At 44.1% G+C, this 22,728-nt stretch overlaps 1 long non-coding RNA gene across 1 annotated transcript in view; it reads left to right on the forward strand.

Moving 5' to 3' along the window:
- The window catches only part of LOC140385780 (uncharacterized), a 40,800-nt gene extending 18,854 nt beyond the window's left edge, over window positions 1-21,946 (forward strand). The window contains exon 4 of the long non-coding RNA XR_011933473.1: window positions 21,249-21,946. This is a non-coding gene — a long non-coding RNA (uncharacterized lncRNA). The remainder of the gene's footprint in view (window positions 1-21,248) is intronic.
- The last annotated feature ends 782 nt before the right edge of the window (window positions 21,947-22,728 follow it).

Raw genomic sequence — 22,728 nt, forward strand, 5'->3', positions numbered from 1 at the left:
GAGCGTGGCAGGGGCTCATTCTGCTCTAGCCATTTTCCAGATGCATCGGTTGACTGGGTCGAATGAAAGGTTGTGCGTACTCATGAAATCGATGCCTAGAATGTGTTTTACTGCCTGGGGCAAATCTTCTAAAACAACCGAATGTTTTGTCCTAATATTACCGAGCTGCACGTCCACAGGAGCTGTGATGTGTCCCTGCTGGAGGTGACCTGTAAAGCCACTAAGGGTAATGGTATCCGTAGTGGGCCAAATCTCTTTCTGGAACATGATGGAGGAGTTTAACGTGGTTCGGGACCCTCCTGTGTCCCAAAGGAACTCTACGGGTGTCCCCGGACTGTGCCTGCAACGACCGGTCTTCTGGACTTATCCCACAAGTTATCGCAGACCCAAGTTGAGGAGCCCGAACACTGTCAATCGGTGCCATTCATGGCCGAATTATCTGGTCGGGTGCTAACGCTGTGGATGGGTCGGGTATTGTTTCTGCGGGGGGGGGGGGGCATTTGGGCGCTGGTTCCTTTGCTGCTTCGGAGGGACTTGACATTCTCGGGCGTAATGTCCTTCGTGTCCACAATTGTATCATTCCTGTGTCTTGGGGTGTGGCGCTGTACCTCGGCCTTCATTTACCCATGCGGGGTCTTGGTGTGCCTTTACTGGATTCATGGTGGTGTCTACTCTCTTATGTTCTGTCCTTTTCTGTACCGACTGTTCCCAAGTTCTGGACAATCGTTTCAGAACCCACACTTCATTGTGCTCTGGGTCTGAGGGGTCATAATTGGCGCAAGCCTTCTGTCCTGCCTCTGTGGCATGGGATACTAACATTTGGGTCCATTTGGCCGTATTGTCTGCTGATAAATGGGTGTGGGTTAACTCACTGAATACCGCAGTGGAATGGATCCAAAGGCGTCCAGCAAACGCTGTTGGGTGCTCTCCCTTTTTCTGCCTACAACGGTTGAGTCCGTCTACCGGATCTCCTCTGTTATATCCTATGGCGTCTAAAATGGCCGTTTCCATTTCTTGGAGGCTACCTCCTCCTCCATTTTGTGGGTCGGGAAGGGCTGAACTTACTGAGGGGTGTAAGCACATAACTATGAGCTTAACCTGCTCCGGCTCGTCTAAACCGTACATGAGGGTCTGTTGTTTCACTAACTCGAAAAAGTGGTGTGGTTCTGATGTGGGGTGGAAAGTCTCTATCTTCTCGCGGGCATCCCGTAACTGGGTGATCGATAATGATGTGGTGTGTACAAAATCGTGTTGGTCTTCCGTGGGCACCCTGCGCTGTGTGGTGATGGGGTTCATTGGGTTGCATGCTGCCTGGGCAGTCGGTGGGGCGGGTGCTTTTCTCTTCGGGGCCTGAGGGGCTCTATTTTGATTCTCGGTCTCACTTACATACCATTGGGCCGTTTCGCTGAGTTCCTGCCAATCGGGGCCGTCTTCCTGGTCTAGCTGTTGGCCAAAGGTGTCTCTAAACCTATTTTGAACAGATAGCAGGGATTGCAACCTTGCAATTTGCTACCTGCATTTGGCATGGTCCACCGAACTCTGCCTCTGTTCCATGGTGGAACTGTGGAGTGCTCAGAGGGCTGCCTTCAAATCATCACATTGTTTCTTTAGGACCTGTACCTGATTCTCAGTCTCTTCTCTTCTCAGTACAGCACGCTGTGTGTCCTGGTAGGCCTGATCATATTGGGTTTGGAAGCTGCTAAGGTGGGCGAGGCAGGATTGATGTGCCCTCTTGACATCATCCATTTCCTTGTCCTTCGCCGCTAACTGCTCCCGGAGCTGTACCTTTAACTTCTTGCATTCACTTAAATCTCCCTCTCTACTTTTCTTCTACTCCTCTAGCTGCTTGCAGAGCATCTTCACGACCTCTTCTGTGCCTCGCAATTGTGCCAGACAGGACATGATTGCCATCAGCTTACGAACCTTAGCTACACTCTTTTTATGATCTCGGTCAGGCTGTCCCACCAAGTTTGTTCTACGCTGCCAGGACCTGTCTTTTCATTCGAGCAAAATTCCAAACATAGGTGCCATCCTTTCCCCTTTAGGTACTTCCTGATCTCGTCCTCCCAAATGGGGCACTGTTCTGATCTACTGGTCGCTGAGACCTCGGGCTCTTGTGGATGCATAAGGCGTTCCATTGCCTTCATGGCCATCCCTACAAATACTCTTCCGTCTCTTACCGGAAATTTGGAACAAAGGGGAATAAAGCGGTGGTGCAAACACGGGTACGGCTCAAGCTATTTTCCGGTTTACGCAACTCCCGAAAGTTTCACGCAACCAAATCTATCGAGTTTACCTTATTTCCCTTTGTTAGTACGCATGCAAATTACACACTTCCGAATTCTGGAGGTTTGATCGATACTGGTTTCGCTTGTGGTTTCTTTTACTTTGCCAATTTGGATTCTAATTCAAATGCTTTTGTGGGTTCTCTCGGAGTGACACGCTCACTTCTGGGTCGAGTCCCGTCAGATGTCGCCAATAACTGTTGCCGATTTCTCTTTACTCTGCTCTTTACTCTGGCTCTGTTCCAATTAGGGCAATCAGTGAATTTGCCTTCTTTCTATATTGTCTATGTCCGAATGCTTAGAGTCGCCAGGTATCGAATGATACCACCACAAGTTTCAACCAGCTATCAATCAAAGAGCCAAACACCAGTTAGTTAGTTCAAGGTCAAGGGTACTTTATTTACAGACAATCCATCATGCAACATAAACACTACTAGTTAACTACACCTATTACTAAGACAACCTGTACTTAACTTCGGGGACCCGGTTTAGGACAGGAAACAGTGGCCGCTGTTCAGGATCTCTTGGGTTTGAATTGGTAACGCTGCTCGGTTGGGCTTGTCCTTCTGGTAGTGGGTGTTGAACTCAAACTTGCTTCTGGTGTTGCTGCAGTTGGCAATGGCTGTGACCGGGGTACCAAGGCCAAAAGGGAGCGAGCATATGGCGAACTCTTCCTTTATACTCGGGGGGCTTTCGCGCTCTTTTGGGCGGTCCTTCGATTTGGGCCTTACTAATTGAGTGATCCCTGATCACTCCGTTCGATTCCTTAGCCAATAAGTGGGCGGGGATCTGGATGACTGGGCGTGTCTCACCGGTCATTGACCCCGTTGTTTGTGTTTCCCTTGGACAGGGAGTGGCGCCGAAATGTCTGGGACTGTCCCGGTTGCTGGAGTACCAGTCCTTTGTGTTGGAGAAGATGGGCCATCACCTGCTAATCGGCCTGATTAACATGCTAATGGGACGGGGTTTCGATACCGTCTGGACTTTGCTGATAAATATACATTTCAGGCTCAGAACCTGCCTGACTCTTGGCTTGTCCATTTTACCCATCAGTCTTTGCAAGTTTCTCTGTGCTTAGTCAGAAGTGGCCATCCCACATGGCTACACCACAATAGAAACTGATAGCAACGTTTAGAGCCCATGGGATCCAAGGAAATTGGACAAATTGGATCCTGATTTGGCTGAATGGCAGCAAGCAGATGGTTAAGGTTGAGGTGATGCTGTTTGTAGTTTATATAAATGACCTGTACACCTAGATCTGTCTAACTTTCAATACTCTTGAGGGTTCTACCATTCACTGTATATGTCCTACCTGCATGAGACCTTCCAAAATGCATTACCTCACATTTGTCCAGATTAAACTCCATCTGCCATCTCTCCGCCCAAGTCTCCAAACAATCTAAATTCTGCTGTGTCCTCTGACAGTCCTCATCGCTATCCGCAATTCCACCAACCTTTGTGCCGTCTGCAAACTGACTAATCAGACCAGTTACATTTTCCTCCAAATCATTTATATATACTACAAACAGCAACGGTCCCAGCACTGATCCTTGCGGAACACCACTGATCACAGCCCTCCAATTAGAAAAGCATCCTTCCATTGCTACTCTCTGTCTTCGATGACCTAACCAGTTCTGTATCCACCTTGCCAGCTCACCCCTGATCCCGTGTGACTTCACCTTTTGTACTAGTCTACCATGAGGGACCTTGTCAAAGGCCTTACTGAAGTCCATATAGACAACATCCACTGCCCTACCTGCGTCAATCATCTTTGTGACCTCCTCGAAAAACTCTATCAGGTTAGTGAGACACGACCTCCCCTTCACAAAACCATGCTGCCTCTCGCTAATACGTCCATTTGTTTCCAAATGGGAGTAGATCCCATCTCGAAGAATTCTCTCCAGTAATTTCCCTACCACTGAAGTAAGGCTCACCGGCCTGTAGTTCCCTGGATTATCCTTGCTACTCTTCTTAAACAGAGGAACAACATTGGCTATTCTCCAGTCCTCCGGGACATCACCTGAAGACAGTGAGGATCCAAAGATTTCTGTCAAGGCCTCAGCAATTTCCTCTCCAGCCTCCTTCAGTATTCAGGGTAGATCCCATCAGGCCCTGGGGACTTATCTACCTTAATATTTTTTAAGACGCCCAACACCTCATCTTTTTGGATCTCAATGTGACCCAGGCTATCTACACACCCTTCTCCAGACCCAACATCTACCAATTCCTTCTCTTTGGTGAATACTGATGCAAAGTATTCATTTAGTACCTCGCCCATTTCCTCTGGCTTCACACATAGATTCTCTTGCCTATCCTTCAGTGGGCCAACCCTTTCGCTGGCTACCCTCTTGCTTTTTATGTACGTGTAAAAAGCCTTGTGATTTTCCTTAACCCTATTTGCCAATGACTTTTCGTGACCCCCTTCTAGCCCTCCTGACTCCTTGCTTAAGTTCCTTCCTACGTTCCTTATATTCCACACAGGCTTCGTCTGTTCTCAGCCTTTTAGCCCTGACAAATGCCTCCTTTTTCTTTTTGACGAGGCCTACAATATCTCTTGTTATCCAAGGTTCCCGAAAATTGCCGTATTTATCCTTCTTCCTCACAGGAACATGCCGGTCCTGAATTCCTTTCAACTGACACTTGAAAGCCTCCCACATGTCAGGTGTTGATTTGCCCTCAAACATCCGCCCTCAATCTAGGTTCTTCAGTTCCCTTCAGTTTTACTTTGCCAATTTGGATTCTAATTCAAATGCTTTTGTGGGTTCCCTCGGAGTGACACGCTCACTTCTGGGTCGAGTCCCGTCAGATGTCGCCAATAACTGTTGCCGATTTCTCTTTACTCTGCTCTTTACTCTGGCTCTGTTCCAATTAGGGCAATCAGTGAATTTGCCTTCTTTCTATATTGTCTATGTCCGAATGCTTAGAGTCGCCAGGTATCGAATGATACCACCACAAGTTTCAACCAGCTATCAATCAAAGAGCCAAACACCAGTTAGTTAGTTCAAGGTCAAGGGTACTTTATTTACAGACAATCCATCATGCAACATAAACACTACTAGTTAACTACACCTATTACTAAGACAACCTGTACTTAACTTCGGGGACCCGGTTTAGGACAGGAAACAGTGGCCGCTGTTCAGGATCTCTTGGGTTTGAATTGGTAACGCTGCTCGGTTGGGCTTGTCCTTCTGGTAGTGGGTGTTGAACTCAAACTTGCTTCTGGTGTTGCTGCAGTTGGCAATGGCTGTGACCGGGGTACCAAGGCCAAAAGAGAGCGAGCATATGGCGAACTCTTCCTTTATACTCGGGGGGGCTTTCGCGCTCTTTTGGGCGGTCCTTCGATTTGGGCCTTGCTAATTGGGTGATCGATGATTACTCCGTTCGATTCCTTAGCCAATAAGTGGGCGGGGATCTGGATGACTGAGCGTGTCTCACCGGTCTTTGACCCCGTTTGTGTTTCCCTTGGACAGGGAGTGGCGCCGAAATGTCTGGGACTGTCCCGGTTGCTGGAGTACCAGTCCTTTGTGTTGGAGTAGATGGGCCATCACCTGCTAATCGGCCTGATTAACATGCTAATGGGACGGGGTTTCTATACCGTCTGGACTTTGCTGATAAATATACATTTCAGGCTCAGAACCTGCCTGACTCTTGGCTTGTCCATTTTACCCATCAGTCTTTGCAAGTTTCTCTGTGCTTAGTCAGAAGTGGCCATCCCACATGGCTACACCACAATGCAAACTGATAGCAACGTTTAGAGCCCATGGGATCCAAGGAAATTGGACAAATTGGATCCTGATTTGGCTGAATGGCAGCAAGCAGATGGTTAAGGTTGAGGTGATGCTGTTTGTAGTTTATATAAATGACTTAGACTTAATTATAGGAGGGTTGATCAGTAAGTTCGCGGGTGATACAAAAATTGATGTAAATAGTGAGGAGGATAGCCTTAGAATACAGGAGGATGTAGTCGGGCTGGTCAGATGGGCTGATCAGTGGCAAACGTAACTTAATCCAGATAAGTGTGAGGTGATGCATTTGGGCAGGACAAACAAGTCAAGGGAATACATGATAAATGGCAGGATCCTGGAAAGCACCGAGGATCAGTAGGACCTTGCTGTGCATGTACAATGGAGCCTTAAGGTAGCAGAGCAGTTGGATGAAGTGATTAAGAACGCATACGGAGGGCAGCATGGTGGCGCTGTGGGTTAGCACTGCTGCCTCATGGCGGCTAGGTCCCAGGTTCGATCCCGACTCTGGGTCACTGTCCGTGTGGAGTTTGCACATTCTACCCGTGTTTGCGTGGGTTTCACCTCCACGACCCAAAGATGTGCAAGGTAGGTGGATTGGCCACACTAAATTGTCCTTTAATTGGAAAAAATGAATTGGGAACTCTAAATTATAAAAAAAAGAAGGCAAATGGTATACCTTCCTTTATTAGTCGAGGCATCGCGTTTAAGAGCAGGGAAGGTGTGATGAAACTGTTGATTAGGCCACAGCTGGAGTATTGTATGCAGTTCTGGAATTCACGTTACAGGAGGGATGCGATAGCACTGGAAAGGTTTCAAAGGAAATTTACCAGGACGTTTCCTGGGCTGCACAGTTTTAGCTATGAAGAGAAATTGGATAAACTAGTGGTTATTTTCCTTGTAACATAGGAGACTGAGGGGTATTGGAGCAGTGCCAATATAACCCCGCTTTTCAGAACAAATAACAAAGAAATGTACAGCACAGGAACAGGCCCTTCGGCCCTCCAAGCCCGTGCCGACCATGCTGCCCGACTAAACTACAATCTGCTACACTTCCTGTGTCCGTATCCCTCTATTCACATCCTATTCATGTATTTGTCAAGATGCCCCTTAAATGTCACTATTGTCCCTGCTTCCACCACCTCCTCCGGTAGCGAGTTGCAGGCACCCACTACCCTCTGTGTAAAAAACTTGCCTCGTACATCTACTCTAAACCTTGCCCCTCTCACCTTAAACATATGCCCCCTAGGAATTGACCCCTCTACCCTGGGGAAAAGCCTCTGACTATCCACTCTGTCTGTGCCCCTCATACTTTTGTAGACCTCTATCAGGTCGCCCCTCAACCTCCATCTTTCCAGTGATAACAAACCGAGTTTATTCAACCGCTCCTCATAGCTAATGCCCTCCTTACCAGGCAACATTCTGGTAAATCTCTTCTGCACCCTCTCTAAAGCCTCCACATCCTTCTGGTAGTGTGGTGACCAGAATTGAACACTATACTCCAAGTGTGGCCTAACTAAGGTTCTATACAGCTGCAACATGACTTGCCAATTCTTATACTCAATGCCCCGGCCAATGAAGGCAAGCATGCCATATGCCTTCTTGACTACCTTCTCCACCTGTGTTGTCCCTTTCAGTGACCTGTGGACCTGTACTCCTAGATCTCTCTGACTTTCAATACCCGAGGGTTCTACCATTCACTGTATATTCCCTACCTGCATTAGACCTTCCAAAATGCATTACCTCACATTTGTCCGGATTAAACTCCACCTGCCATCTCTCCGTCCAAGCCTCCAAACAATCTAAATCCTGCTGTATCCTCTGACAGTCCTCATCGCTATCCGCAATTCCACCAACCTTTGTGTCGTCTGCAAACTTACTAATCAGACCAGTTACATTTTCCTCCAAATCATTTATATATACTACAAACAGCAACGGTCCCAGCACTGATCCCCGTGGAACACCACTGGTCACAGCCCTCCAATTAGAAAAGCGTCCTTCCATTGCTACTCTCTGCCTTCTATGACCTCGCCAGTTCTGTATCCACCTTGCCAGCTCAGCCCTGATCCCGTGTGACTTCACCTTTTGTACTAGTCTACCATGAGGGACCTTGTCAAAGGCCATACTAAAGTCCATATAGACAACATACACTGCCCTACCTGCATCAATCATCTTAGTGACCTCCTCGAAAAACTCTATCAAGTTAGTGAGACACAACCTCCCCTTCACAAAACCATGCTGCCTCTCACTAATACGTCCATTTGCTTCCAAATGGGAGTAGATCCTGTCTCGAAGAATTCTCTCCAGTAATTTCCCTACCACTGAAGTAAGGCTCACCGGCCTGTAGTTCCCTGGATTATCCTTGCTAACCTTCTTAAACCGAGGAACAACATTGGCTATTCTCCAGTCCTCCGGGACATCACCTGAAGACAGTGAGGATCCAAAGATTTCTGTCAAGGCCTCAGCAATTTCCTCTCCAGCCTCCTTCAGTATTCTGGGGTAGATCCCATCAGGCCCTGGGGACTTATCTACCTTAATATTTTTTAAGACGTCCAACACCTCATCTTTTTGGATCTCAATGTGACCCAGGCTATCTACACACCCTTCTCCAGACCCAACATCTACCAATTCCTTCTCTTTGGTGAATACTGATGCAAAGTATTCATTTAGTACCTCGCCCATTTCCTCTGGCTTCACACATAGATTCTCTTGCCTATCCTTCAGTGGGCCAACCCTTTCGCTGGCTACCCTCTTGCTTTTTATGTACGTGTAAAAAGCCTTGGGATTTTCCTTAACCCTATTTGCCAATGACTTTTCGTGACCCCCTTCTAGCCCTCCTGACTCCTTGCTTAAGTTCCTTCCTACGTTCCTTATATTCCACACAGGCTTCGTCTGTTCTCAGCCTTTTAGCCCTGACAAATGCCTCCTTTTTCTTTTTGACGAGGCCTACAATATCTCTCGTTATTCAAGGTTCCCGAAAATTGCCGTATTTATCCTTCTTCCTCACAGGAACATGCCGGTCCTGAATTCCTTTCAACTGACACTTGAAAGCCTCCCACATGTCAGATGTTGATTTGCCCTCAAACATCCGCCCTCAATCTAGGTTCTTCAGTTCCCACCTAATGTTGTTATAATTAGCCTTCCCCCAATTTAGCACATTCACCCTAGGACCACTCTTATCCTTGTCCACCAGCACTTTAAAACTTACTGAATTGTGGTCACTGTTCCCGAAATGCTCCCATACTGAAACTTCTGCCACCTGGCCGGGTTCATTCCCCAATACCAGGTCCAGTACCGCCCCTTCCCTAGTTGGACTGTCGACATATTGTTTTAAGAAGCCCCCCTGGATGCTCCTTACAAACTCTGCCCCGTCAAAGCCCCTGGCACTAAGTGAGTGCCAGTCAATATTGGGGAAGTTGAAGTCTCCCATCACCACAACCCTGTTGTTTTGACTCTTTTCCAAAATCTGTCTACCTATCTGCTCCTCTATCTCCCGCTGGCTGTTGGGAGGCCTGTAGTAAACCCCCCACATTGTGACTGCACCCTTCTTATTCCTGATCTCTACCTATATAGCCTCACTGCCCTCTGAGGTGTCCTCCCGTAGTACAGCTGTGATATCCTCCCTAACCAGTAGCGCAACTCCGCCACCCCTTTTACATCCACCTCTACCCCGCCTGAAACATCTAAATCCTGGAACGTTTAGCTGCCAATCCTGCCCTTCCCTCAACCAGGTCTCTGTAATGGCAACAACATCATAGTTCCAAGTACTAATTCAAGCTCTAAGTTCATCTGCCTTACCCGTAATACTTCTTGCATTAAAACATATGCACTTCAGGACACCAGACCCGCTGTGTTCAGCAACTTCTCCCCGTCAGCTCTGCCTCAGAGCCACACTGTCCCGATTCCCTAGTTCTCCCTCAATGCTCACACCTTCTGACCTATTGCTCCCGCGACCAACCCCCTGGCATACTAGTTTAAACCCTCCCGTGTGACACTAGCAAACCTCGCGGCCAGGATATTTATGCCTCTCCAGTTTAGATGCAACCCGTCCTTATATAGGTCACACCTGCCCTGGAAGAGCTCCCAGTGGTCCAGGTAATGGAAACCCTCCCTCCTCCACCAGCTGTTTAGCCACATCTTTAGCTGCTCGATCTTCCTATTTCTAGCCTCACTGGCACGTGGCACAGGGAGTAATCCTGAGATTACAACCCTAGAGGTCCTGTCTTTTAACTTTCTGCCTAGCTCCCTGAACTCCTGCTGCAGGACCTCATGCTCCTTCCAGCCTATGTCGTTAGTACCAATATGTACAACGACCTCTGCCTGTCTGCCCCTCCCCCTTCAGGATGCCCTCTACCCGTTCGGAGACATCCTGGACCCTGGCACGAGGAAGGCAACATACCATCCTGGAGTCTCTTTCACGTCCACAGAAGCGTCTATCTGTGCCCCTGACTATAGAGTACCCTATTACTATTGCTCTTCTGCGCTTTGACCCTCCCTTCTGAACATCAGAGCCAGCCGTGGTGCCACTGCTCTGGCTAGGGAGGTAGGGAGAAAACAGGAGGTAGAGAGAGGGAGGTAGAGAGAAAACAGGGAACTATAGACCAGTGAGGCTATTGTTGGGAGTAGGGAAGTTGCTAGAGTCCATTATCAAGAATTACATAACACTGAAAAGCAGTGGTATAATCAGACAAAGTCAGCATGGATTTACGAAAGGGAAATCATGCTTGACAAATCTATGAGAATTCTTTGAGTTTGAAGGTGCTCTCGTGCATCAGGCGCTGAAAGTAAGCGTACAGGTACAGTGTGCAGTAAAGAAGGGAATGGTATGTTGGTCACCATAGCGAGAGGGTTTGAGTATCGGAATAGAGACATTTTACTGTAATTGTATAGGGTATTGGTGAGGCAGTATTGTCTGCAGTTTTAGAATTCTTATCTGAGGAAGGATGTTCTTGCTATGGAGGGAGTGCAACGAAGGTTTATGTAAACCCGTTATAAACCACGGCAGCACGGTAGCATGGTGGTTAGCACAATTGCTTCACAGCTCCAGGGTCCCAGGTTCGATCCCCGGCTTGGTTCGCTGTCTGTGCGGAGTCTGCACGTCCTCCCCGTGTGTGCGTGGGTTTTCTCCGGGTGCTCCGGTTTCCTCCCACAGTCCAAAGATGTGCAGGTCAGGTGGATTGGCCATGCTAAATTGCCCTTCGTGTCCAAAATTGCCCTTAGTGTTGGGTGGGGTAACTGGGTTGTGGGGATTGGGTGGAGATGTGGGCTTGGGTAGGGTGCTCTTTCCGGGAGCCGGTGCGGACTCGATGGGCCGAATGGCCTCCTTCTGCACTGTGAATTCTATGATATTCTATGATAAACGGTGCTGGCGTGAGGTCACACCGGTGACCAATAAATATTCAATGAAGGTCCGGAGTGAGTACTCACTATGACATGCTAACGTATTAAAAAGTGGTTCCTGGGCTCCAGTGGCGTGATTCGCGTTATTCCACTGGTGAGGGGAGGTGAAAATCCCAAATCCCGACCATGGGTGAAGATGCAGTTTAGGTGCATCGTTTTGTCTTCTATGGGCTGATAAGCTTGCAAGGCTTGAGCTTGAGGCGGCTTTGGCTTCTGGCCTGGCAGATAAATACTGCTGATCCTGGCAGCCCCGCCTGGGTCATGTTTTTTGGCCACAGTTACAGAGCCTTGTGGCTGACACTTTTAGTCCTCCAGAAAGGCTTCCCTGATACTTCTTGGGATATGTGGCCATCTTTTGAACAGCCAGAATATCGTTGATGCATGGTGGTGGGTGAGGCACGTCGGAGTCTTCGCTGGGAATTTAGGCTTTTCTGTGTGAGAATCCTCCTCTGCCAACCCCCAACCACCCCCAGTCCATCATCCCTTGGGGTTCTTGGGGCCCCTTTCCCGGTGTTCCCCAAGGATAGTGCTAATTCTATAGCTCTTTTAAGTTCTAGGGTGAGTTCTGCCAACAATTTTTTAAAATCGCAACATTATCGATCTCACACACGAGCCGGTCGCAGAGCATCTTGGTCAGGAATGGCCCAAAGTCACAGTACTTGGCCAGCTTCCTTAAACTAGCAACGAATTCCATCATGGGTTCCCCATGGGGTCCTCCCAGCTGTGTTGAATCGGTAACGCTGGTGGATTAAGGATGGATTTGGGACATCACAGTTCTTTACTAGATCCACAAGCTCATTGAATCTTTTAGTGTCAGGGCTGCAGGATAAGTTAATCTCTTAATAATGCTGAACGTCAGGGCCTCGCATGCTGTCAAAAGGATCACTTTATGGCTACTATACCCTTCTATGCCGTTGGCAGGGAAGAGGTAGCACATGCATTTGGTTTTCTCGGGCCAGTCCTCCACGTTCACATCATAAGGCTCGAGCATCCCAAACAAGGGCGAATCCGGGTTTTTCTTTTTGCTTTGTTTCTTACCGGAATTGTCATCCGGGAGTTTTGAAAAGGCTAAACAGAATCCTGCACTAATCCTCATCGCCAATGTAATAATTTCAGGCGGTGCAGAGTGAAAGGCCAAACTGGTTTATTTTTAAACTGAAAATAAAGTTGCTACTGCGGCACACAAAACACACATCGCAGCCCAGGACTATCGGGAAATACTGGTCCAGGTCTGGGAGCAACATTTAAAGGTCCCACTAACGAGCCCCAGCTGGGCAGGCTTCCGCCCGCTCACCACGGGAACTTGTATTCTATGAAGCCCACGGGAAGATCAATCAGCGATCCCTGCTAAGGGTTGTTAAATTTTCCTAACAGTCATGTGACCACAGCTGGTTGGAATGAATTTTGCAGTCAGTGGCAAGGCAATGGCACTTACCACTGACCTGAGAGAACATTGCTCACAAAAAATCAAATAATATCATGTGGTACAGAATTCCTCTTTGCCAAAGCCAGTTTGACTCTGGCGACAAGCATTGGGACACCTTGGCATTTGTCAACACTGATGTCATCAAGAAGGGTAAGCGGCCAATCACATGAACTATTCTCACAAAGAGCAAACCAAGAAGTAAAATGTGTTGAATTTTATGCGTTTCACTAAACCTTATAGAAAAAATAAGAAATAATTGGGACATTGGCATGGGAATTAGGTAGAAGCTGAAATACGTTAAATAAAATTCTGTTGAAAATGTCTCATTATAAACTAATATATCATTAAAAAGGAATTTGAAGTTGTTGAGATCTACCATGCGGATTTAGTGGCACTTGCGAACACAAAACTCAGTAGAAATTTGAGTTAACACTTCTCAGGTGCAAATAAGAATTGTTTTATTTGTCTCTATTTGATTACAATTGAGAATCATTTAAATCTTATTCTCTAATAAGTCCAGCTAGCTAAAGGAGTCAAAGAGAAGCAATTTTTTAGACAATTCAACTTTCAAATAATACAGAAATGATTTTCTTGCTTACAGCAAAACAGCTTGCAATAGCGTCAAAAGGCAGAGTGAGAAAGTGAAATATGAAAGACAGAGAGACAGCGAATATTTAAGTCAAAGTATAGATTGATTCCGGAATGGAAAATGGCCGTACGATCCAACACGGTTATACTAAATCATATCTGCCTTTAGCCACCTAGCTACACCCCTATGTAATCCTAATTGTTTTGGGTTGGAATCAAATAAGTTTGATTTGACGGTTAGCTGTCTGTCTTTAATGTGCAACATTAACTTGAAATGTTTCATAAATGAATTCTTGTATGTGTTCTGGAATGCGATTCTGTGCCGTTATTGCAAGCTGCTTGAACTGGATTCTTGCTGAGGACAATAGCGTCTTTTGGTTTCTGTGCCGTTGCCATGGAGCCTGCCCTGTCCTTGGACACTGTCGTGAGAAATGTATTTATTAGCTTAGTGAAAAGTATTTGTTTTATCATGGTTTTTGTGTTTCTGTTAAATTGTGTATCTTAATGTTGTACTGTCTTGAAATTAATTATGCTGTGTCATGCTGAATATGTGTTTTGAAATGACCTGAGGTATGAGTGAGTTTTAAAATGGGTATTTAATAGACTAGGGGCTTAATGCTAAATAGCTATCTTTTACCTATAGAAAATAGCTGGCTTCTACAATCGACCCTTTTGATAAATCGAAAGAATAAGTGAGATATTATCACAATAAGATAAAAGACGCTATTAATGCAATAGGATAGGTAAAAGCGCAAAGAATAACTCATTCATATTGTCATAGCAGTTTTAAACAATAGAGTGGATAAGCATTGCATTACAAGCATTTCAGCAATAATTATAATTCTTAAAGAATCATTATTATAAAATAACAATTAATAAATTAATCAAATTTGATTCTACTGATTCAGTATTAATAAATTATACAATATCTTTATACTACAGTCAAGTACTTCATTGATCAGTAACATTTCAACAATAATATCTCATTTCAAGTTCATCTAATGGTGGTGCAGTTGGGTTAGTGTGAATTATTCTGATATTTGGTCCTCTGCGTTTAGCGATTATTTCTTTGATGTACTTAACACATTGGTATGTTTTGTAAATGATAAATCCAGCTATACAGGAGAATAAGATTATTCTTACTGTGGACATTCCAGTGTGTCCCACCACCCGCAAAGTTTATCTCAGAGAGGGATAACTGGGGGTGGATCAAGTTTCTTGATTTCTTTTTGGATATGTGATGCGAGGTCTTTAACTTTTTTTGAGTTATCTAGAATGAAGGTGCAACACTCCGCACTCCGAAAAGGTGCCACCTTTTTCGGCTAGCACATAGCCAAGTGCCATTTTATTTTGTAATGCCACGGTTCAAACTGGTCGCATTTAGTCAGACATTTTACCGAGGACAGTGGCCATGTAATCGGCTACGTTTTGTATGATGGCCGTTAGTTTACTCAATTCATTGCCCATCCTTATTTCCCAATAGAAAGGAATAATTCTAGCATAAATTGCATCTCTTAAGGTAATGAAAGGTTTATTTTTTCAATTGGCTGGTTCTGAAACATAATGGAGAGATGATGGATGGCAGGTACTAAGTATCCTAAATAGCAAGATCCTAACCAATATTTTGGGAGCCAGGAATATGCTCTTTCATCACAAACAAAATAAGTCCCATTATAAGCAGAGTATAAGTAAATATCTTCTAAGTACCAATGATCTGAGAATGTTATATTATTTGTGAAGTTGTGTATGCCTGTTATTGTTGAGGACCATTTAATTCTTTGTAATAAATCTTGCATACATTTATAGGCCGTGTTAACATCTAAATAATTAGTACAAACACTATTGCCCATTTTCATCCCTTTAGAGTGATTACTAATGAGGCATATTGATCCTTTTTGTTTAATATTAATTGGGAGGCTAATATATTGAGGATTTTTGTTAGGATTATATATAAATTGGTGCCATCCTGAAAAGGGTTTTAGTGGATAGCCTACAGATTTCCATAAGTTGATGAATATCTGTAAGTAAATTTTGTACCTTCCTTTTTCACATGAATATGCTCCATAACGGACCACTACAGAGTGAGGGACGCTGTGATAGAATTCTGCTGTTTCTGAAGCATTAAAGGGAATAGTTAGAAAGGGAATACCCTCTCCTGAGTTAGTAGGGATTGCAATGCATACCCAACGATTGGAAATGTTGAAATTTTTAGCATATACCTTAGATGTGTAAAGGAATGTGTTCTTATTCAGTTCTGGTACAACATTTACAAGCCAATCAAAGAACTGAAAATGCATATTACAGCAAACATATTACAGATCTTAATATCTGTACGCGCGATTCACATGCGATGCGTGAATCCAACTTTTCTTTCCTTAGTATTGGTTAAAACACTCATTAAAAATTGATATCATGATTATATAATTCAGTAATAAATAATTAATAATAATAATTTCAAGTATACAAATAAAATGATTATACAGTAAAATAACTGAAGTTTAGTATATGATTTAGTAATACATTATTAATAATTCACTAATAAATGAATAATAATGCAGTAAATAATAGTTCACCAGAAACTTTCCATTTTGATGTTATTGGCTAGTGGTGCATATGAATTAATATGAACCATGCGGATTGGTGGGGCACTATGGGTAGGCATGCATTAGCCAAAGTATCTGATCAGCAACATTAGTACGTTAATGATAAGTCCAAATATGCAAAATAGGATAAGTACCTAAATGATGTTAATTCCTGTGCCACCCAACCAATTGGAAAGCCAAACCCAAAGAGTGTAATCAAAGGATTGGTCAAGCTTTTAAAAAACTTTGTATTGGATGTGAATTGCCAAGTCTTTGACGTCTTCTGGATTATACATAAAAGCCTGTTGAAAGGGTTAATTTTCTTGCAGAGACAAAAAGGACGTACAGTGGGTGGATAACTTGGAGTGATGCCATTTGCATCTCTAAACGTTTTTTATATATGTCACTCAAATGGACTGGGAGTAAAAGTTGGATTGCTGCCAAATTACTGCTTATCAATTATCTTAGAACAATGTGTTCTCTTGGAACATAGATTTGCTTTTAATAAAAATGGTGTGTTTTTTTTATTAAAACCAGCTTCCACATTGTCAGAAGTTTTAATTTTCAAGCTAATTTTAAAAATGTCAAACACAATAACTTATTGAATATATGACTGAACCAATCTTGCGCTGACCAAACTTGGTTTTCTGTAGATGAATTTGCTGGCTGTTAAAGGAAGCACAGCAAACAAGATTTGTTAATTACTTAAAATTAATAAAGCAACGTTCAAAATAGTGACAGTTTTATCAAGTTAACAGTTCTTCACAACTTTTTAGCGATACGTGACTTAGGGCTTCTCCCTGTAGCCAGGAGGCTGGCCTTCATCGTAGACTAGTCTGCAACAATGAATCTGAAACTCGCAAAATGGCCGTCCTCAACACTAGAAAGGAACCTCATATCTCTTCTGGACAGATTTGTCGTTAACGGAGGAGGAGAGGCAATGCCTTTTTTAGCAGTTGAGGTTTCGGACTGAGGTCTGGGTAGGATCAAGTTTAAAGCTGCAGACAGTTCTGGTTTTAAACCAGTGACAAAATGGGTTTTTGATGATAAATCTTTTAAATGGTTAAAAACCCAGGCTGTTGTTGTCATGGTATGCAGACATGCAAATAATGATATGCAGACAGGCATCTAATGAACACAGAGAACAGGACATGACCAATGAGCAGGCAGGACACTCAGGGGTGGTATCTCACTATAAAAGGCACGAGGCACTCACACTCCGCCTCTTTCCACTGATGAACATCTACAGAGTGAGCCACGGTGTATGTACAGTATAACACCTCCAGCACGTGGCTAAGAGCTAGTCTAGTTCAGTCAGACAGAGTAACCACACTTAGGTTAGCAGAGAGTCGAACTCATAGAGAACTGCTAACTGTGCTACTGGTTCAATAAATCAGATTGAACTAACTTCAAGGTCTGGAGTATTTTTTGGTTAAAGTTGCATCCAGTTGCAGCCTGTGTTATCCCAGAGTACATAACATGACAGTTGTCTTTATCACTTCAACTCCAAGCTGTTTGGTGCTTAATGGGTTAAGTTGTATGACACTTTGTTTGCCATTAGGCTCGTCGCTTCTCCGAACAGGCGTTTCTTGTTTAAAAATCTCACAGTCTATTAAAGCTGCCATGAGAGGCTTTTCATCGGGGCCAACAGCATTTTGTGGTCGGCCTCAGAGTAAGATAACGGTTTCTTCTGGGGTAAAAGTGTCCTTGACAGATAGTTCATTTGCCATACTCCCCCTGTGGAACCTCGATCAGTGTATTCATTGTTTTTGGAGCTGTGCCATTACTACAAAAGACCATTTCATACGTTTTCCACCATTTAGGCGAGTGGTTTTTCCCCATGCCTTCTTGATATTATCAAGGGACCACTGTCCTTTGGGGATATCATATTTTGATTCAATTTTTGTGGCAACTTCAGACAGCCCAAATTGTCTACAAATCAAAGACCTAAGATCATCCAATATATCGTCAATAGAGACATCCGGTACAGCGCAACCTCCCTTGGACGTGGGAAGTAGTTCTCTACCATTTGAAGGTCCTGAATCTATTTTAGGAGTCATGTCCGCCATAAACTCAGCCTTACACCCAATATTTTGGTCGTCAACTATGTTTGTGTATCTGTGTACACTACCGTGACTATTTTTCAGTCCCGTTTTATTTTAGTTTCAACGACCGGCACCCGATTGAATTAACACAGTCTATAAAATGGTCCTTTCTAAGGGGTCGAAGCACTGTCTAGCCGTTTTTCTTTGGGTCTTCCGTCCTTCTGGTCTTTCTTTGGGCTTCTGATTTCTTCCTGGCTGGCTCCTCCTCTTTTTGCCGAACCGCACCAGTTGTGGAGATCTACCATGCGGATCTAGTGGCACTTGCGAACACTAAAACTCAGTAGAAATTTGAGTTAACACTTCTCGGACGCAAATAAGAATCATTTTATTTGTCTCTATCGATTACAGTTGAGAATTATTTAAATCTTATTCTCTAATAAGTCCGGCATGCAAAAGGACTCAAAGAGAAGCAATTTCGTAGACAATTCAACTTTTAAATAATACAGAAACAATTTTCTTGCTTACGGCAAAGCAGCTTGCATTTACTTCGAGTTGGAAAGTGAAAGTATGAAAGACAGAGAGACAGCGAATAGTTATGTCAAAGTATAGATTGATTCCGGAATGGAAAATGGCCATACGATCTAACACGGTTATACTAAATCATATCTGTCTTTAGCCATCTAGCTACACGCCTATGTAATCCTAATTGATTCGGGTTAGAATCAAATAAGTTTGATTTGACGGCTAGCTGTCTGCCTTTAATGTGCAACATTAACTTGAAATGTTTCATAAATGAATTTTTGTATGTGTTTGGAATGCAATTCTGTACCGTTATCGCAAGCTGCTTGAACTGGATTCTTGCTGAGGACAATAGCGCCTTTAGGTTACTGTGCCATTGCCATGGAGCCTGCCCTGTCCTTGGGCACTGTCTTGAGAAATGTATTTATTAGTTTCGTGAAAAGTGTTTGTTTTATCATGATTTTTGTGTTTCTGTTAAATTGTGTACCTTAATGTTGTACTGTCTTGAAATGAATTATGCTGTTTCATGCTGAATATGTGTTTTGAAATGACCTGAGGTTATGAGTGCGTTTTAAAATGGGTATTTAATAGACTAGGGGCTTAATGCTAAATAGCTATCTTTTACCTATCACTTTTACCTATAGAAAATAGCTGGCTTCTACAGAAATTCTACAGATATAATATCAGTATTTCAGATCGAGTTAGACAACTGAGCAGTAATTTTGAACTTAGCTTTTTAAAAATTTGGTCATGGGGTGTGGGCGTCGTTGGCTGGGCCGGCATTAATTGCCCATCTCTAATTTACCTTGGACTGAGTGGTTTGCGAGCTCATTTCAGAGGACATTAAAGAGGCAACCAAATTGCTGTGTCACGCGTAGGCCAGTCCAGGTAAGGACAAGAGCGATCCTTCCCTAAAAGACATTACTGAACCAGATGGGTTTTTAATGGCAGTAAAAAATAGTTTTATGATTATCATTAGACTTTTAATTCCAGGTTTTGATTAAATTCAAATCCCAACATCTACCATGGTGGGATTCAAAACTGGGTCCCCCGAACATTACCATGGGTAGCTGGATTACTAGGCCAGTGATAGTACCACTACACCACTGCTTCCTCGTAAAACTGTGCCAATAAAAACCCAGTCAAACCTCATTCAATCGGTGAGGATAAAAAGGCAAATTGTAGTTAGTTCAATGATTTCTAACTGATTGCAGAATGCAAGTCTTCAACGGTGCGCCCAGTTGGGAAGTGAAGAATCATGCATAATAATTTCTGGACTACTGTGCTTAAATGCTCATGTGCAGACTCTAAAGTTGATGCCACTTTCAGTGGGGCAATAATAGCAGGCTTTGACAGTTTTGTCGTCATTACGACCACAGAATTCAGGCTGCTGATTTATCTCAGCTTTTCTCTTGTGTTTGTCAACCTTGATGGCCCCATGCCTTGGCCTGCCACTGTGTTTTCTCAGACAAATTGAGTTTTTATGACCAAATAAATGTCACCCTTTAAAACCACTTCTATTTGCTGATTAATCTTTCGTTGTCATGAGCAATGACAAAATATCCCCTTGCCTTCAAATCAGCTGAACTTCAGCGAAACGGAAAGCTCAAAGTGATGGGAATGTATTGCAAGTTGCAGATGCTGGCTCTCTGGAAGGCAAACATAAAATGCTAGAAACATTTAATAAGTTAGGCAGCATCTGTGGAGAGAGAAATACAGAGATAATGAGAAGGATTTTCCCAGCCTCAGGCAGACTTGGAGTTGGTGGGACCAGGAAAATAGCAGAAAGCTACATTGGAATGGTTCCCTGAAGCATTTCCACTGCCAGTGATGTTTCTTCGAGGCGAGCTGGGATGTCGGTCGGTTGCCCACTGAATGGAATGGGGCAACCGATTGAAATAATTCAGATCTCAATTAGGGGTGATTTAGAGGATACAGTGGCATTCCTTCAATGGTAGAACGGCACTCCTGCCATGTGGGGAGACTCAATGGTGGTGGCCGCCTTGCTGGGCAGGCTCAGGGGTCATTGGAACTGAAGCCACCATGCCCCATTGGCAGGGAGGCAGAATTAAACAGAATGCCCAAATGGCCCAGGAGAGCTTTCCTCTCCATTTCACAGGGCCTGCCATCTCCCCCTAAAATATTCAATTAGTTTTGTCCTGATGCAGGTTCTTCCATTTCGAGGTGCCCTTTCCATGCTCTTCCTTCCTTTGCAAGCTGAGCTTTCAGGTGTGGCTGGGCCAGCTACATCCTGAAGAATAGCAAGAGCAGAGGTGACCAAATAGGAGTGCGCCTCTGGGAAAAGGCTGGGCCGGTCTGCTTCGGGATCCCCATTTAGTTCTGATGCCGGGATCCTAAATCCCGTGGGAAGATTCTGTTATAGTTACAGGTCAATAATCTTTTATCAGGACTGGCATACATTGCAACTGTATTAAGTTCCTGGGGGGGCACCATCACCAACAGTCTGTCCTGGTCCACTCACGTTGATGCAAAAGTCAAGAAAGCCCAACAACGTCCCTGCTTCCTACGGAATTGCCAGCAGCATGGTTCAATTCCCGTACCAACCTCCCCAAACAGGCACCGGAATGTGGCGACTAGGGGCTTTTCACAGTAACTTCATTTGAAGCCTACTTTTGACAATAAACGATTTTCATTTATAGAGAGCATCCTATCCGGCTGCATCACAGCCTGCTATGGCAACTGTTCGGTCCAAGATCGCAAAAAACTGCAGAGTGTGGTGAACTCAACCCAACGCATCACACAAGCTTGCCACCCCCAAATTGATTCTGTCTACACCTCTCACTGCCTCAGGAAGGCAGACAGCATTATCAGAGACCCCTCCCGCCCAGGCATTGCCTTCTTCCAGACCCTTCCATCAGGCAGATGGAAGACTCTCAGGCAGATGGAAGACTTCAGAGAGTCTGAAGACTCTCACATCCAGACATAGGAACAGCTTCTTCCCCACACCACAAGGCTCCTCAACGGCTCCCCCTCAGACTGATCTGTTCCCTGTAAGAGCACTATTTACGATACCCTATGCTGCTCTTGCTCATGTATTTGCTTTGTTTGGCCCCTTGTTCTGCACTGTAACCAATCACTGTTTGTCGATGTACCATTTGTCAATGTTCTCTGTTGATTATTCTTTTTGTCTCTAATGTACGTACTGTGTACGTTCCTTCGGCCGCAGAAAAATACTTTTCACTGTACTTCGGTACATGTGACAATAAATCAAATCAATCAATCAATACTGGCAGGCATTTGCTGTAACTGAAATAAAGTTACATAATTTTGCGCTGCTAATAGAGTCACTATTGAGTACTGGTGTTTTAATTGTGTATAGAAAGGTAGAAGGATTGGCACATTGATTAGCACTATATTATTTAAGACCATGGACCATAAAACGGAGGAGCAGAATTTGGCCATTTAGCCCATCGAGTCTGCTCCGCTATTCAGCGAGATCATGACTGACCTGATATGTTAATCCTCAACTCCACTTAACTGCCTGATCCCCATGACTAACCATTGATTCCCTTCCCTGTTAAAAATCTGTCAACTTCAATTGCGAATTTACTGAATGACCCAGCAAGTATGTACTGATTGACAATACTAACTTTCTTCTATCATCGTGATTGCATCTGCTGTTTAAATTGCATTTTGCAAATTTTGCACTACAAATCTGGCCAGCATTCGCTTTATCAAATATGTAAAGGATAAGTCACACTGATTTTCCTCTTTACCATGAAGGTCTTGAGGCATCTGCACTTTGTGACGCTGCTGAAGAAGTCCCATAATGATAATGCTTGTCATTGCATAATTATCAGGAACCTTACGACATGGTTTTGCATTCTCTTTGCCCAAAGTGATGATTTGAGAGCTGCTGTTTGTATATTGTTTGAACTCTTGAAAACAGGTGATTGAAACGAATATTAATAAAACCCCTCGGGCCCTATTAATATTTATAAGATTATCACCACTGATATTAGTGGGGCTGGAGACGAAACGGTTCCAGAATACTCTTTGGCAATTACATCACTTAGTTTGAGAAGAATTTATGGAGAGGTGATTTACAATGGCATATGGTTTCATTTGTTTAGAAAGACAGAAAATTATTGTCATGTTGCTCTATTTTCAGATTTAAAC

The sequence above is a fragment of the Scyliorhinus torazame genome, chromosome 11 (assembly GCF_047496885.1).
Source record: "Scyliorhinus torazame isolate Kashiwa2021f chromosome 11, sScyTor2.1, whole genome shotgun sequence".
NCBI classification, from domain to species: Eukaryota; Metazoa; Chordata; class Chondrichthyes; order Carcharhiniformes; family Scyliorhinidae; genus Scyliorhinus; species Scyliorhinus torazame.